At 44.0% G+C, this 14,859-nt stretch overlaps 1 pseudogene; it reads left to right on the top strand.

Annotated features, from left to right (window-relative positions):
* Positions 1–14,859, top strand: part of LOC132820034 (sodium- and chloride-dependent neutral and basic amino acid transporter B(0+)-like) — a 65,681-nt pseudogene that overhangs the window by 39,533 nt on the left and 11,289 nt on the right.

The raw sequence follows: 14,859 nt of genomic DNA, 5'->3' as shown, positions 1-14,859 counted from the left end.
GCTGGAAGTTTTTGTTGCAAACGTTTCGTCCCCTGGCTAGGAGACATCATCAGTGCTCTGGAGCCTCCCGCAAAGCGCTTCTTTGATGTTTCTTCCGGCATTTATAGTGGTCTGTCCTTGCCGCTTCCGGGTGTCAGTTTCAGCTTTCCGCTGTAGTGATTGGTATATTGGGTCCAGGTCGATGTGTCTGTTGATGGAGTTTGTGGATGAAACCATGCCTCTAGGAATTCCCTGGCTGTTCTCTGTCTGGCTTGCCCTATGATAGTAGTGTTTTCCCAGTCGAATTCATGTTGCTTGTTGTCTGAGTGTGTGGCTACTAGGGATAGCTGGTCGTATCGTTTCGTGGCTAGTTGGTGTTCATGTATGCGGATTGTTAGCTGTCTTCCTGTTTGTCCTATATAGTGTTTTGTGCAGTCCTTGCATGGTATTTTATAAACTACATTAGTTTTGCTCATGTTGGATATTGGCTCCTATGTTCTAGTAAGTTGTCTGAGCGTGGCTGTTGGTTTGTGTGCCGTTATGAGTCCCAGGGGTCGCAGTAGTCTGGTTGTCAGTTCTGAAACGCTCCTGATGTATGGTAGTGTGGCTAGTCCTTTTGGTTGTGGCATGTCCTCGTTCCGTGGTCTATCTCTTAGGCATCTGTTGATAAAGTTGCGCGGGTATCCGTTTTTGGCGAATACCTTGTATAGGTGTTCCTCTTCCTCTTTTCGCAGTTCTGGTGTACTGCAGTGTGTTGTAGCTCTTTTGAATAGTGTCCTGATGCAGCTTCGTTTGTGTGTGTTGGGGTGGTTACTTTCATAGTTTAGGACTTAGTCTGTGTGTGTTGTTTTCCTGTGTACCCTTGTGGTGAATTCTCCGTTCGGTGTTCTCTGTACTATCACGTCTAGGAATGGGAGTTGGCTATCCTTTTCTACTTCTCTCGTGAATCGGATGCCTGTGAGTGTGGCGTTGATGATCCGGTGTGTTTTTCTATTTCCGTGTTTTTGATGATTACGAAAGTGTCATCGACGTATCTGACCCAGAGTTTGGGTTGAATTTGTGGGAGGGCTGTTTGTTCTAACCTTTGCATAACTGCCTCTACTATGAGTCCTGAGATTGGTGATCCCATGGGTGTTCCGTTGATTTGATGGGTCAGATATGTCGATGACACGTTTGGAATCATCAAAAACACGGAAATAGAAAAAACACACCGATCATCAACGCCACACTCACAGGCATCCGATTCACGAGAGAAGAAGAAAAGGATAGCCAACTCCCATTCCTAGACATGTTAGTAGAGAGAACACTGAACGGAGAATTCACCACAAGGGTACACAGGAAAACAACACACAGAGACCAAGTACGACACTATGAAAGTAACCACCCCAACACACACAAACGAAGCTGCATCAGGACACTATTCAAAAGAGCCACAACAGACTGCAGTACACCAGAACTGCGAAAAGAGGAAGAGGAACACTATACAAGGTATTCGCCAAAAACGGATACCCGTGCAACTTTATCAACAGATGCCTAAGAGATAGACCACGGAACGAGGACATGCCATGACCAAAAGTACTAGCCACACTACCATACATCAGGAGCGTTTCAGAACTGACAACCAGACTACTGCGACCCTTAGGACTCATAACGGCACACAAACCAACAGCCACGCTCAGACAACAACTTACTAGAACAAAGGAGCCAATACCCAATATGAGCAAAACTAATGTAGTTTATAAAATACCATGCAAGGACTGCACAAAACACTATATAGGACAAACAGGAAGACAGCTAACAATCCGCATACATGAACACCAACTAGCCACGAAACGATACGACCAGCTATCCCGAGTAGCCACACACTCAGACAACAAGCAACATGAATTCGACTGGGAAAACACTACTATCATAGGGCAAGCCAGACAGAGAACAGCCAGGGAATTCCTAGAGGCATGGCATTCATCCACAAACTCCACCAACAGACACATCGACCTGGACCCAATATACCAATCACTACAGCGGAAAGCTGAAACTGACACCCGGAAGCGGCAAGGACAGGCCACTATAAATGCCGGAAGAAACATCAAAGAAACGCTTCACGGGAGGCTCCAGAGCACTGATGATGTCTCCTAGCCAGGGGACAAAACGTTTGCAACAAAAACTTCCAGCTCGGCGAACAGAACCACTACAACAAGCACCCGAGCTACAAATCTTCGCACAAACTTTGAAGAAATGAAGAGCTTGTGCTCAAAATGTTAACTCTCTCTTTTCGCAGCAGAGAGCGGCGGGAGCTGGGCGGAAGTTCAGGCAGAGAGCAAAGTCGGTCGGGAAGGTAAGTGATTTGCTATTAGAGTGGGTGTGTTAAGAACCTAAATTAAGAGTCCACAGGCTTGCTACAAAACAAGGGTCTAAGGAAGTTTTTAATCGAAGAGTGAGGCTTCAGCTCAGGAGTCTTTGAAAAGGAGGTTGAGTGAAGTGATTACGCCACAGTTGAAGAGGGTGAAGACATGACTGCCCAGCTGGTTCAGTGCGCTATGTGCTTGATGTGGGAGGTCAACGACTCTGGTGTGTCTGACTCGTACATGTGCGGAAAGTGTGTGCACATTCAGCTATTGGCCGAGCATATTGCAGCGCTGATGAAAGAACTCGAGGACCTTAGGCTCATCCGAGGGAATGAGATCTTTCTGGACAAGACCTTCAGCGAGGTTATTACACCAATCATGCCAGAAGAGAGCAGACGATGAGGAAGGCAGAGAGGAGACAGGTGCAAGAGACCCCGGGAGAAGTACCTGTCAGGAACAGGTTGAAGCTGTTGGAAACAGTGGAGACTGATGACACTGCCAGTCCGCGAGGCAGCCAGGTCTGTCAATCAAAAGTTGGCGCAGAGGCAGAGCGGAAGAGTCGGACATCGCATAGAGCCGTGGTAATAGGGGACTCCATCATGAGAGGAACTGACCGGGGTTTTTGTGGCAGCAGACGGGATTTAAAGATGGTGTGTTGTCTTCCTGGTGCCAGGGTGAAAGACATCGCGGACAGAGTGCAGGAAATCCTCAAGGACGAGGGTGAAGAGCCAGAGGTGGTGGTACATGTTGGCACAAATGATGTCGGGAAGAAGAGGAGGCACATACTACAGCGGGACTTTGGAGAACGAGGAAGAAGGCTGAAAAGCAGGACGTCCAAGGTGGTTATCTCTGATTTGCTTCCAGTTCCTCGGGCTGGTGAGGCCAGAAACAGGGAGATAATGGACTTGAATGTGTGGCTGGGGAACTGGTGCAGGAAGCAAGGATTTAAGTTCTTGAATCACTGGGGTACATTTTGTGGCAAACATAGATTCTACAAGAGAGACAGTTTGCACCTTAACAGGTTAGGGATCAGCATTCTGGCAGGCAGTTTTCTACTGCAACACCGCTACATTTAAACTAAGTAGCGGGGGGGAGGGGACAAACTGGATGTACAAAAAGGAAGTTGAAGGAAAAGGTAGAACAAGAGAAGTCAAGAAAGACAACTGTATCAATGAGGCAGAAAATTCAAAAAGGGATCATGCTGGAAGGTTGAGTGGAATAGGGGTTGATAGGAAGGGTGAGAGCAGTAACAAATTAAAAATGCTGTATATGAACGCACGAAGCATTTGAAATAAGATGGATGAGCTTGAGGCTCTTTTGGAAATTGGCAGATACGATATTGTGGGGATAACTGAGACGTGGCTTCAAGTGGACAGGGCCTGGGAAATGAATATTCAAGGCTACACGTGCTATCGTAAGGACAGACTGACGGGCAGAGGGGGTGGAGTGGCCTTGTTGGAAAGGGACGATATTCAGTCCCTTGCGCGGGGGGACCTAGAGTCAGGGAATGTAGAGTCAGTGTGGATAGAGCTGCGAAATACTAAGGGTAAAACGACCCTCTTGGGAGTCATCTACAGGCCCCCAAACAGTAGTCTGGATGTCGGATGTAAGTTGAATCAGGAGCTGAAATTGACCTGTGGTAAAGATGTTACTACAGTTGTTATGGGGAATGTTAACATACAGGTAGACTGGGAGAATCAGGATGGTATTGGACCTCAAGAAAGAGACTTTATGGAGTGCATCAGAGATGGATTCTTAGAGCAACTGGTGCTGGAGCCGACCAGGGAGAAGGCAATTCTGGATCTAGTATTGTGTAATTAACCAGAATTGGTCAGAGACCTCGAAGTGAAGGAGCCATTGGGAAGTAGTGACCATAATACATTAAGTTTCAATCTGCAGTTTGAGAGGGAGAGGGTACAGTCGGAAGTGAAAGTACTTCTGTTGAATAAAGGGAACTATGGAGCTATGAGGGAGGAGCTGGCCAAAGTTCAATGGTGCAATACCTTAGCAGGGATGACTGTGGTGGAACAATGGCAGATATTTCTGTGTATAATGCAGAAGTTTGCAGGATCAATTCATTCTTAAAAGGAAGAAAGATCCCAGGAGGAGGCATGGGTGGCCGTGGCTGACGAGGGAAGTTAAGAAACATATAAAGTTAAAAGAGAAAAAGTATAACATAGCAAAGATAAGTGGGAAAACAGAGGACTGGGAAGCTTTTAAAGAACAACAGAGGATTACTAAGAAGGAAATACGCAGAGGAAAAATGAGATACGAAGATAAACTGGCCAATAATATAAAGGAGGATAGTAAAAGCTTTTTCAAGTATATGCAAGGCAAAAAAATGGTTAGGACTAAAATTGGGCTCTTGAAGACAGAAACAGGGGAATATATTACAGGGAACAAAGAAATGGCAGAAGAATTAAATGGGTACTTCCGATCTGTATTCACTGGGGAAGACACAAGACTGGGGAAGACCCTGAGGTAGCAGTGACCAAAGGACCTGAACTTAAGGGAATCTGTATTTGCCAGGATTTGGTGTTGGAGAGACTGTTAGATCTGAAGGTTAATAAGTCCCCGGGGCCTGATGGTCTACATCCCAGGGTACTGAAGGAGGTGGCTCGGGAAATCGTGGATGCGTTGGTGATTATTTTCCAGAGTTCGATAGATTCGGGATCGGTACCTGAGGATTGGAGACTGGCTAATGTTATACCACTTTTTAAGAAAGGTGGGAGAGAGAAAGCAGGAAATTATAGACCAGTTAGTCTGACCTCAGTGGTGGGAAAGATGCTGGAGTCTATTATAAAGGATGAGATTATGGCACATTTGGATAGTAGTAACAGGATAGGACAGAGTCAGCACGGATTTATGAAGGGGAAATTGTGCTTGACTAATCTTCTGGAGTTTTTTGAGGATGTAACTCTGAAGATGGATAAGGGAGATCCAGTAGATGTAATGTACCTGGACTTTCAGAAAGTTTTTGATAAAGTTCCACATAGGAGGTTAGTGAGTAAACTTAGGGCGCATGGTATTGGGGGCAAAGTACTAGATTGGATTGAAAATTGGTTGGATGATAGGAAACAAAGGGTAGTGATAAACGGCTCCATTTCGGAATGGCAGGCAGTGACCAGTGGGGTACCGCAATGATCCGTGTTGGACCGCAGCTTTTTACAATATATGTTAATGATATAGAAGATGGTATCAGCGATAGCATTAGCAAATTTGCTGATGATACAAAGCTGGGTGGCAGGGTGAAATGTGATGAGGATGTTAGGAGATTACAGGGTGACCTGGACAAGTTAGGTGAGTGGGCAGATGCATGGCAGATGCAGTTTAATGTGGATAAATGTATGGTTATCCACTTTGGTGGCAAGAACAGGAAGGCAGATTACTACCTCAATGGAATTAATTTAGGTAAAGGGGAAATACAGAGAGATCTGGGTGTTCTTGTACACCAGTCAATGAAGGCAAGCATGCAGGTACAGTAAGTAGTGAAGAAAGCTAATGGCATGCTGGCCTTCACAACAAGAGGGTTGAGTACAGAAGCAAATAGGTGCTCCTGCAGCTGTACAGGGTCCTGGTGAGACCACACCTGGAGTACTGTGTGCAGTTCTGGTCACCAAATTTGAGGAAAGACATTCTGGCTATTGAGGGAGTGCAGCATAGGTTCACAAGGTCAATTCCTGGAATGGAGGGATTACCTTACACTGAAAGACTGAAGTGACTGGGCTTGTATACCCTTGAGTTTACAAGACTGAGAGGGGATATGATTGAGACGTATAAGATTATGAAAGGATTGGACACTCTGGCAGCAGGAAACATGTTTCCGCTGATGGGTGAGTGCCGAACCAGAGGACACAGCTTAAAAATACGGGGTAGACCATTTAGGACAGAGATGAGGAGAAACTTCTTCACCCAGAGAGTGGAATGCTCTACCCAAGAGGGCAGTGGAGGCCCAGTCTCTGGATTCATTTAAGAAAGAGTTGGATAGAGCTCTCAAAGATAGTGGAATCAAGGGTTATGGAGATAAGGCAGGAAGCGGATACTGATTAGGAATGATCATATTGAATGGTGGTGCAGGCTCGAAGGGCTGAATGGCCTACTCCTGCACCTATTGTCTATTGTCTATTGTCTCCTGCTCCTTGGATGCTGCCTGACCAGCTGTGCTTTTCCAGCACCACAACTTCTGACTCTACGACTGGGTTAGTAAATATAAATCTTTTATTCAAAAAGAAAGAAATACAGAGCAGTTAACTTACTATCTATCATAAGTAAAATGTTAACAATTATTATTAAGGAATTTGTGGCATGAAAATGTAGGTTTTGAAGTAGTCAAATAGAGCCAGTACGGTCTTGTGAAGGGAGAGAACATATTTCACCAATTTGTTAGAATTATTTCAGAAATAATATGAGTGTTTGGATAATGGGGAAATGGTGGATGTACTTTTTCTTATATTTCCAGAGGCATTTGATAAAGTGTCACATTAATATTTATTGTAGAACATAGGAGCTCATGGTACAGGGGTTAGCATATTGACATGGACAGAAAATTAGCTGGCTAATAGTAAACAGAGAGTCAGCACAAATGTGGTTTTTTTTCAGGTTCTCATGATGTAACAAGTGGCGTGCCTCAGGGTCAATTCTGGCATTTGAATGATTTACAATTTACATCAATGACGTAGATGAAGCAGTAGAAGACACAGTTACCAAAGTTGCTGATGACATAAAATTGGAAAGTAATTTTCAAGGAAGACATAAGGGGGCTATAAAAAGAGAAAGATGGTTTAAGTCGGTGGGCAAAGATGTTGCAAATGGAGTATAATGTAGGAAAACATGAAGTGTTTCCCTTTTAGCAGGAAGAATAAAAAATAAAACATCATATCAAAATGATTAGAGATGTGTGACAATCAAAAGTTACTGTGCAGATGCAGCATATAGAGTCATAGAGATGTATAGCATGGAAACAGACCCTTTAGTCCAATCTGTCCATGCTGACCAGATATCCCAAACCAATCTAGTCCAACCTGCCAGCACCCAGCCCATATCCCTCCAAACCCTTCCTTTCATATACCCATCCAATTGCCTTCTGAATGTTGCAATTGTACCAGCCTCCACCACTTCCTCTGGTAGCTCACTCCATACACGTACTACCCTCTGTGTGGAAAAAAGTTGCCCCTTAGGTCTCTATTATATCTTTCCCCTCTCACTCTAAACCTAGGCCCTCCACTTCTGGACTCCCTGACCCCAGGGAACTTTGTCTATTTATCCTATCTATGCCCCTCATAATTTTGTACACCTCTATAAGATCACCCCTCAGCCTCCGACGTGCAAAGGAAAACAGCCCCAGCCTGTTCAACCTCTCCCTATAGCTCAAATCCTCCAACCCTGGCAACATCCTTGTAAATCTTTTCTGAACCCTTTCATATTTCACAACGATGGCACAGTGGTTAGCACTGCTGCCTCACAGCGCCAGAGACCCGGGTTCAATTCCCACCTCAGGTGACTCTCTGTGTGGAGTTTGCACATTCTCCCCGTGTCTGTGTGGGTTTCCTCCGGGTGCGCCGGTTTCCTCCCACAATCCAAAAATGTGCAAGTTAGGTGAATTGGCCAAGTTAAATTGCCCATAGTGTTAGATGAAGGGGTAAATGTAGGGGAATGGGTCTGAGTGGGTTGCGCTTCGGCGGATCGGTGTGGACTTGTTGGGCCGAAGGGCTTGTTTCCACACTGTAAATAATCTAATCTAATCTTTCCAATAGGAAGGAGACTAGAATTGCACACAATATTTCAACAGTGGTATAACCAATGTCCTGTACAGCTGCATCATGACCTTCTAACTCCTGTACTCAATACTCTAACCAATAAAGGAAAGCATACCAAATGCCTTCTTCACGATCCTATCTACCAGCGATTCCACTCCAAGGTCTCTTTGTTCAGTAACACTCCCTCTGCCCCTACCATTAAGCATATAAGTCCTAAGATTTGCTTTCCCAAAATGCAGCACCTCGCATTTATCTGAATTAAACTCCATCTGTCACTTCTCAGCCCATTGGCCCATCTGATCAAGATCCTGTTGTAATCTGAGGTAACCTTCTTCGCTGTCCACTACACCTCCAATTTTGGTGTCATCTGCAAATTTACTAACTGTACCTCTTACGCTCACATCCAAATCATTTATATAAATGACAAAAAGTAGAGGACCCAGCAGCAATCCTTGTGGCACTCCACTGGTCACAGGCCTCCAGTCTGAAAAACAACCCTCCAATATATTTAGGAAAAACGAAGAGTGTGCTGCTGGAAAAGCACAGCAGATCAGGCAGAATCCAACGAGCAGGAAAATCAATGTTTTGGGTATGAGACCTTCATCAGGAGTGAGGCTGGTGGCCCAAGAGGGCTGACAGATAAATGAGAGAAAGAGTGGGCTGGGGGTAAGGTAGCTGAGAATGCGATAGGTAGATGAAGTTGGGGGTGAAGGCGATAGGTCAGAGCGGAGGATGGAGTAGATAGGTGGGAAGGAAGATGGACAGGTAGGACAGGTCAAGAGGGTGGTGTCCAGTTGGAAAGTTGCATCTGGGATAAGGTGGGGGGAGGGAAAATGAGGAAACTGGTGAAATCCACATTGATCCTATGTGGTTGGAGGGTCCCAATGTGGAAGATGAGGCATTCTTCCTCCAGGCATCGGGTGGTTAGGGTTTGGCGGTGGAGGAGGCCCAGGCCTTGCATGTCCTTAGTGAATGGGGAGTTAAAGTGTTCGGCAATGGGGCAATGGGATTGTTTGAGCGTGTGTCCTGGAGATGCCCTCTGAAACGTTCTGCAAACTGGAGTTCTGTCTCCCCGATGTAGAGGAGACCACATTGGGAGCAACAGACATAGTAGATGATGTGTGTGGAAGTGCAGATAAATCTCTGACAGATGTGGAAGGCTCCTTTGGGGCCTTGGACGGAGGTAAGTGGGGAGGCGTGGGTGGAGTTTTGCAATTCTTTTGGTGGCAGGGGAAGGTGCCAGGATAGGAGGGTGGGTTGGTGGGGGCATGGACTGATCAAGGGAGTTGCAGAAGGAATGGTCTTTATGGACCATGGATAGGGGTGGGGAGGGAGATATATTACCTAGTGCATTCTCAGCTATCCTCCCCCCAGCCTCATCCCTCTCCCATTTATCTCTCAGCCCCCTTGGCCCACAAGCCTCATTCCTGATGAAGGGCTTATGCCCAAAACATCAACTCTCCTGCTCCTCAGATGCTGCCTGACTGGCTGTTTTTCCAGCACCGCACTCTTCAACTTTGATCTCCAGCATTTGCAGTCCTCACCTATATATTTGGGAAAGCTAATATAACTTTATCATTTGCTGCAAGGCTGAGTGGATACAAAAGTAGAGATGTTAAGCTTCAGTTATACAGTGCACTGATGGTTCCATAATGTGAGAGTCTGTATACAGTATTGCTTGTATTATGGAAAGAAGGACGCAAATATATTCAAAGCAATTCATAACAGCGGTAACCTTATTAAATTATGTGGAGGTGCCAGTGTTGGACTAGGATGTACAAAGTTGAAAATCACATATCACCAGGTTATAGTCCAACAGGTTCTTTTGGAAGCACTAGCTTTCAAAAGTTTGCTTTGAATTCTATGTCATACGATCTTATACTCCATAACCACCTGATGAAGGAGCGGCGGTCAGAAAGCTAGTGCTTCCAAATAAACCTGTTGATTCATAACCTGGTGTGTGATTTTAACCTTATTAAATGGTGGAGTAAGCCCCAGGGACAGGATGGCCTACTCCTGAGCCATGTTCCCTTATTCAGATATTTGTGTTGAATGGGAATGTAGTTCAGATACTGAGTGGGGAGAGTTGGTCATTTCACAAATCCCATTAATGCAATGTTCCCAGGCAGTTAAAACTGGAGGCAAAGAGTTAAGATGTACATGAGGGGTCATGATGTCTAAATCTAGGATGTATTTAGATTAGATTAGATTACTTACAATGTGGAAACAGGCCCTTCGGCCCAACAAGTCCACACCAACCCTCCAAAGAGCAACCCACCCAGACCCATTCCCCTACACCTAACACTACAGACAATTTAGCATGGCCAACTCACCTAACCTGCACATTTTTGGAGTGTGGGAGGAAACCAGAACACCCGGAGAGTGCTCACGCAGACACAGGGAGAATGTACAAACTCCACACTGACAGTTGCCTGAGGCGGGAATTGAACCTGGGTCTCTGGCGCTGTGAGGCAGTAGTGCTAACTACTGGGCCACCATGCCGCCCATAGGGTCATAAAGTCAGAGATGTACAGCACAGAAACAGATCCTTCATCCATGGTATCAGATCTCCTAAATTAATGTAGTCTTATTTGCCAGCACTGGGCCCATATCACTCTAGACTATTCCTATTTATATATCCATCCAAAAGCCTTTTAAATGTTGTAATTATACCAGCCTCCAAAACTTCCATACACACACCACCTTCTGCATGAAACTGCGCCCCAAGGTCTTTTTGTTCAAAAACGCTCCCCGGGACCTTAACATTAAGTGTATAAATTCTGCCCTAACTTATTTTTCGAAAATGCAGCACCTCACATTTATCCAAATTAAAACCCCATCTGTCACTCCTCAGCCCATTGGCCCAGCTGATCAAGGTCCAATTGGACTCTGAGGTAACCTCTTCACTTATTTTATCACGTGAGATCACATTTGGAACACTGCAGGTAAATTCTGATCTCCCCATTTCAAAAATGACTTTCAGGTGAGAATGGAGAAGAGGGAACAGCAACATAATTGAATCCCACACACAAATGAATGAGGGAATATTGAGCATCGAGTTAGAATTGTGTTGGAACAGTTCTGAAGATGAGTTGTACCAGACTGGAATCAATATGTTAGTTTCTTTCTCCACAGATACTGCCAGACCTGCTGATTTTTTTCCAGGAATTTCTGTATTTGTTTCAGATTTCCAGCATCTGTAGTATTTTGCTTTAGTGATGATGTGGAAGTGACAATGTTGGACTGGAGTGGACAATTTCAGAAGTCATACGATGTCAGGCTATAATCCAACAAGTTTATTTGAAATCAGAAGCTTTCAGAGCACTGCTCCTTCATCATCTGATGAAGAAGCTTGTGATTTCAAATTAATCTGTTGGAATATAACCTGACATTGTGACTTCTGAATTTGCTTTAGTTAGAATTGTGCTTTTATTATAAGCACTTACATGTATACATTTTTCAAATCTCATCAAAGTCTGAATTTGAAAGTAAGAGTACGATCATTTTCCTGTGTAACATTTTTGAGTTTTCCATTTAATTTTAGGCTGGGATTTACTGGATAAATTTAATGGATCATTACGTTACGGACTGGATTCTCGTTATAACAGCTCTCCTGCAACTCATCGGTCTCAGTTGGATCTATGGTCAGTCAATCATAAAAGAGACCGAAACAAATAAACATATTAAATTTAAAGTACTTTGTGAAAATTAAGGTTTCTTTAATAAAATCAGACCAAATGAATCAGATGCTGGCAGACGTGTATCAGAATTCACTTGCTCTTCCTGACAATGAAACCTAATTGGTTCCAGAAACCAGCATGAAACACACAGCATCACTTTTTGCATCCTTCACTCAGGATCCACTTGTTTTTGCTGGATTTCAGCCAATTTTACTACAGTCATTGTCTTGTTAATTGCTGATACTTGTATTATTGCACAAATCCAAGATCACATAGGGAGTTTATCTTTCTGCTGTTAGATTGCTTCACAAGTATGTGATGTGCAAAGATTCCTGACTGACCTTCAGTAGCAGTGATAATATTAGCAGCCAGCTTGCAGTTACTGTGTGTTTGTTGTATGTAGTGAGGCAGCACAGAGCCCAGACTGTGTAAGTATGAGTTTTATAGCAATATAAGTACTTAAGACAATGAGACCATAAGACAGAGGAGTTGAAGTAGGCCATTCACCCCACTGATTTTGCGCCACCATTCAATGAGGTCATGGCTGATTTGACTATCCTTCACTCCACTTTCCTACCATTTCCCCACAATGTTTGATTCCTTTACTGATTTACAATCTATCTTACATGAATAGACTTATATACCTAGCCTCAACAGCACTCTGTGGTAAAAAGAATACCACTGCACTCTAAGAGCAAAAAGTCTTCCTCATCTCTGTCTTAAATATGTAACCTCTTGGTTCTCAGGAGATGCCTTCTGGTCCCAGACTCTAGCATAAGTGAAAACAGCCTCTATTCCTATATCTGATCAAGCACAATCGTTAACAATCATTTACTTTTCAAAATAGATCGCCTCTTATTCCACAAAATTCAAAAGAGCTCAAGCCCAAACTACTCGAACACTCCTGAAAAGAAAATCTCCCCATATCCGAAATTAATCTCATGAATCTTCTTTGGACTGCCTCCAAAGCCAATATTTTTTTTGAGGGGGAGATGATGACCTGATGATATAATCGCTGGATTGTTAACCCAGGTACTGCCTTAGGGATCCAGGCTCGAATCCCATCATGGCAAATGGTGCAATTTGAATCATAAAATCTCTGCAATGTGGAAGCGGGCCATTTGGCCCAACGAGTGCACACCAACTCTTTGATGAGCATCCTACCCTATCCCCGTAATCATGCATTTCCCATGCCTAACCAGCCTAGCCTGCACATCCGTGGACATTATAGAGGAAATTAGCACGGCCAGTCCAACCAAGCTGCATAACTTTGGACTGTGGGAGGAAACTGGAGCACCTGGAGGAAACCCATACAGACATGGGGAGAATGTGCAAAATCCACACAGACAGCCACCTGAGGCTGGATTTGAACCCAGGTCCGTGGTGCTGTGAGGCAACATTGCTCACCACTGAATCACTGTGCTGCCCCATTTTATTGAATTCAATAAAAATCTAGAATTAAGAGTCCAATTATGACCTTGAATCAATGTCAATGATTGAAAAAAACCCTCTGGTTTGCTAATGTCCTTCAGGGAAAGAAACTGCTATCCTTACCTGGTCTGGACAACATGTGACTCTGGACACATAGCAGTATGGTTGACTCTTAACTGCTCTCTGGTATGGACGATAAATTCTACTGAGCCAGTGGCATCCTCATCCCATGGAGGAATAGAAACTGTTCCGAATATTCCAGCCATGGTCTCACTAGTGCCTTGAACATTTATAACAAAGCTTACCTATTTTTGTATTCTGTTTGCTTTGAAATAAAGGCCAACTATCCATTTTCCTTCCCTCATACTCATAAAATTTAAAGGCCAGGCTTTTCAGATTTATGCACAAGGAAACCCAAATCCTTCTGTGCTGCAGCTTTCTGCAGTCTTTTCACTAAAATAATATTCAACTCCTCTATTCCTCCCGCCAAAGTGTATTACTCACATTTTTCCACTTTATATTCTACCTGGCTAGTTTTTGTTCTTTCACATAACCTGTTGTATCTCTCAATAGAATCTTTGTGTCATCCTCACCAAATGCCCTCCCACCTATTTTTGTGATCTGGAAACTTGGTGATTGTATATTTACTTTCTTCATTCCAGTCATAATCGAGGCCCTAGCTCTAATCTCTGTGATACAGTTACAGGTTGCCATCCTGAAAATATCCCTACTTTGGGTGGCACAGTGGCCCAGTGGTTAGCACTGCTACCTCACAATAATTCTGTGTTGTTTTGTATCTTGAGGACCACAATAGCACAGAATTACTGAGCTGAAACCAATAGCTGAGTTCTGTAGCCATGAAGATGGCCTCAACCACGATCTTGGTTACAAGTCGTACTACATGTGACCCCATTACACTGTTCTGTACCTGTAAGATCTTCCTTACTGTCCAGTTTTGACACCATCACCTTGATAACTTATTATGATCTCTCTACCTTATTTAATGTGTACAGTTTTGGATTAGTACTTGTTACTTTGGTTAGACCCTTGGCGTGTGACTCTTATACCTGCCATGTTATTCCAGTCATTTGGTTTGTCTCCAGAACTACCTTATTTTTAATATTTTGTAATTATCTCTCTTCCTTAATGAATCAGATTATAGATCATCCCTTCACCTGCTATTCAGCTGTTGACACTTTATTCACACCATCTGACACTCTTGATCACCTGCAGAGACCTATTATTCAGTCTGTCAACACTCCACTCACACCACTTGTATGATATTTTGATCTCTCTGATTATAAACTCTGTGTCTGTGTGCATCTCTTTACTTCACCTGACGAAGGGGCAGTGCTCCGAAAGCATTTGATTTCAAATAAACCTTTTGGACTATAATGTGGTGCCATGTGACTTCTGACCTTGTCCACCCAGGCCAACACTGGCAGCTCCATATGTTGTGGTTACAAATTCACTAAAAGCCCGTTAAGTATCCATACAAACACTGTCAGTCTAGAACAACCCTACAGTGTTACTTATATTGATCCCAGACATAGCAGGCAGGCAGGGGGAAGGAGTGTCCTGCCTGATGGGTAGGGCTCTAAAGGTTCTACTGCATAATGTGGTGTTGAGGTGGGATTTCTTCTTACCCCTGGATTGGTAAGATCAGGG

The sequence above is a fragment of the Hemiscyllium ocellatum genome, chromosome 11, assembly GCF_020745735.1.
Source record: "Hemiscyllium ocellatum isolate sHemOce1 chromosome 11, sHemOce1.pat.X.cur, whole genome shotgun sequence".
Classification (NCBI taxonomy): Eukaryota; Metazoa; Chordata; class Chondrichthyes; order Orectolobiformes; family Hemiscylliidae; genus Hemiscyllium; species Hemiscyllium ocellatum.
Note: the sequence above shows the minus strand (reverse complement) of the source record. Positions and strands in the feature narration are given on the sequence as shown.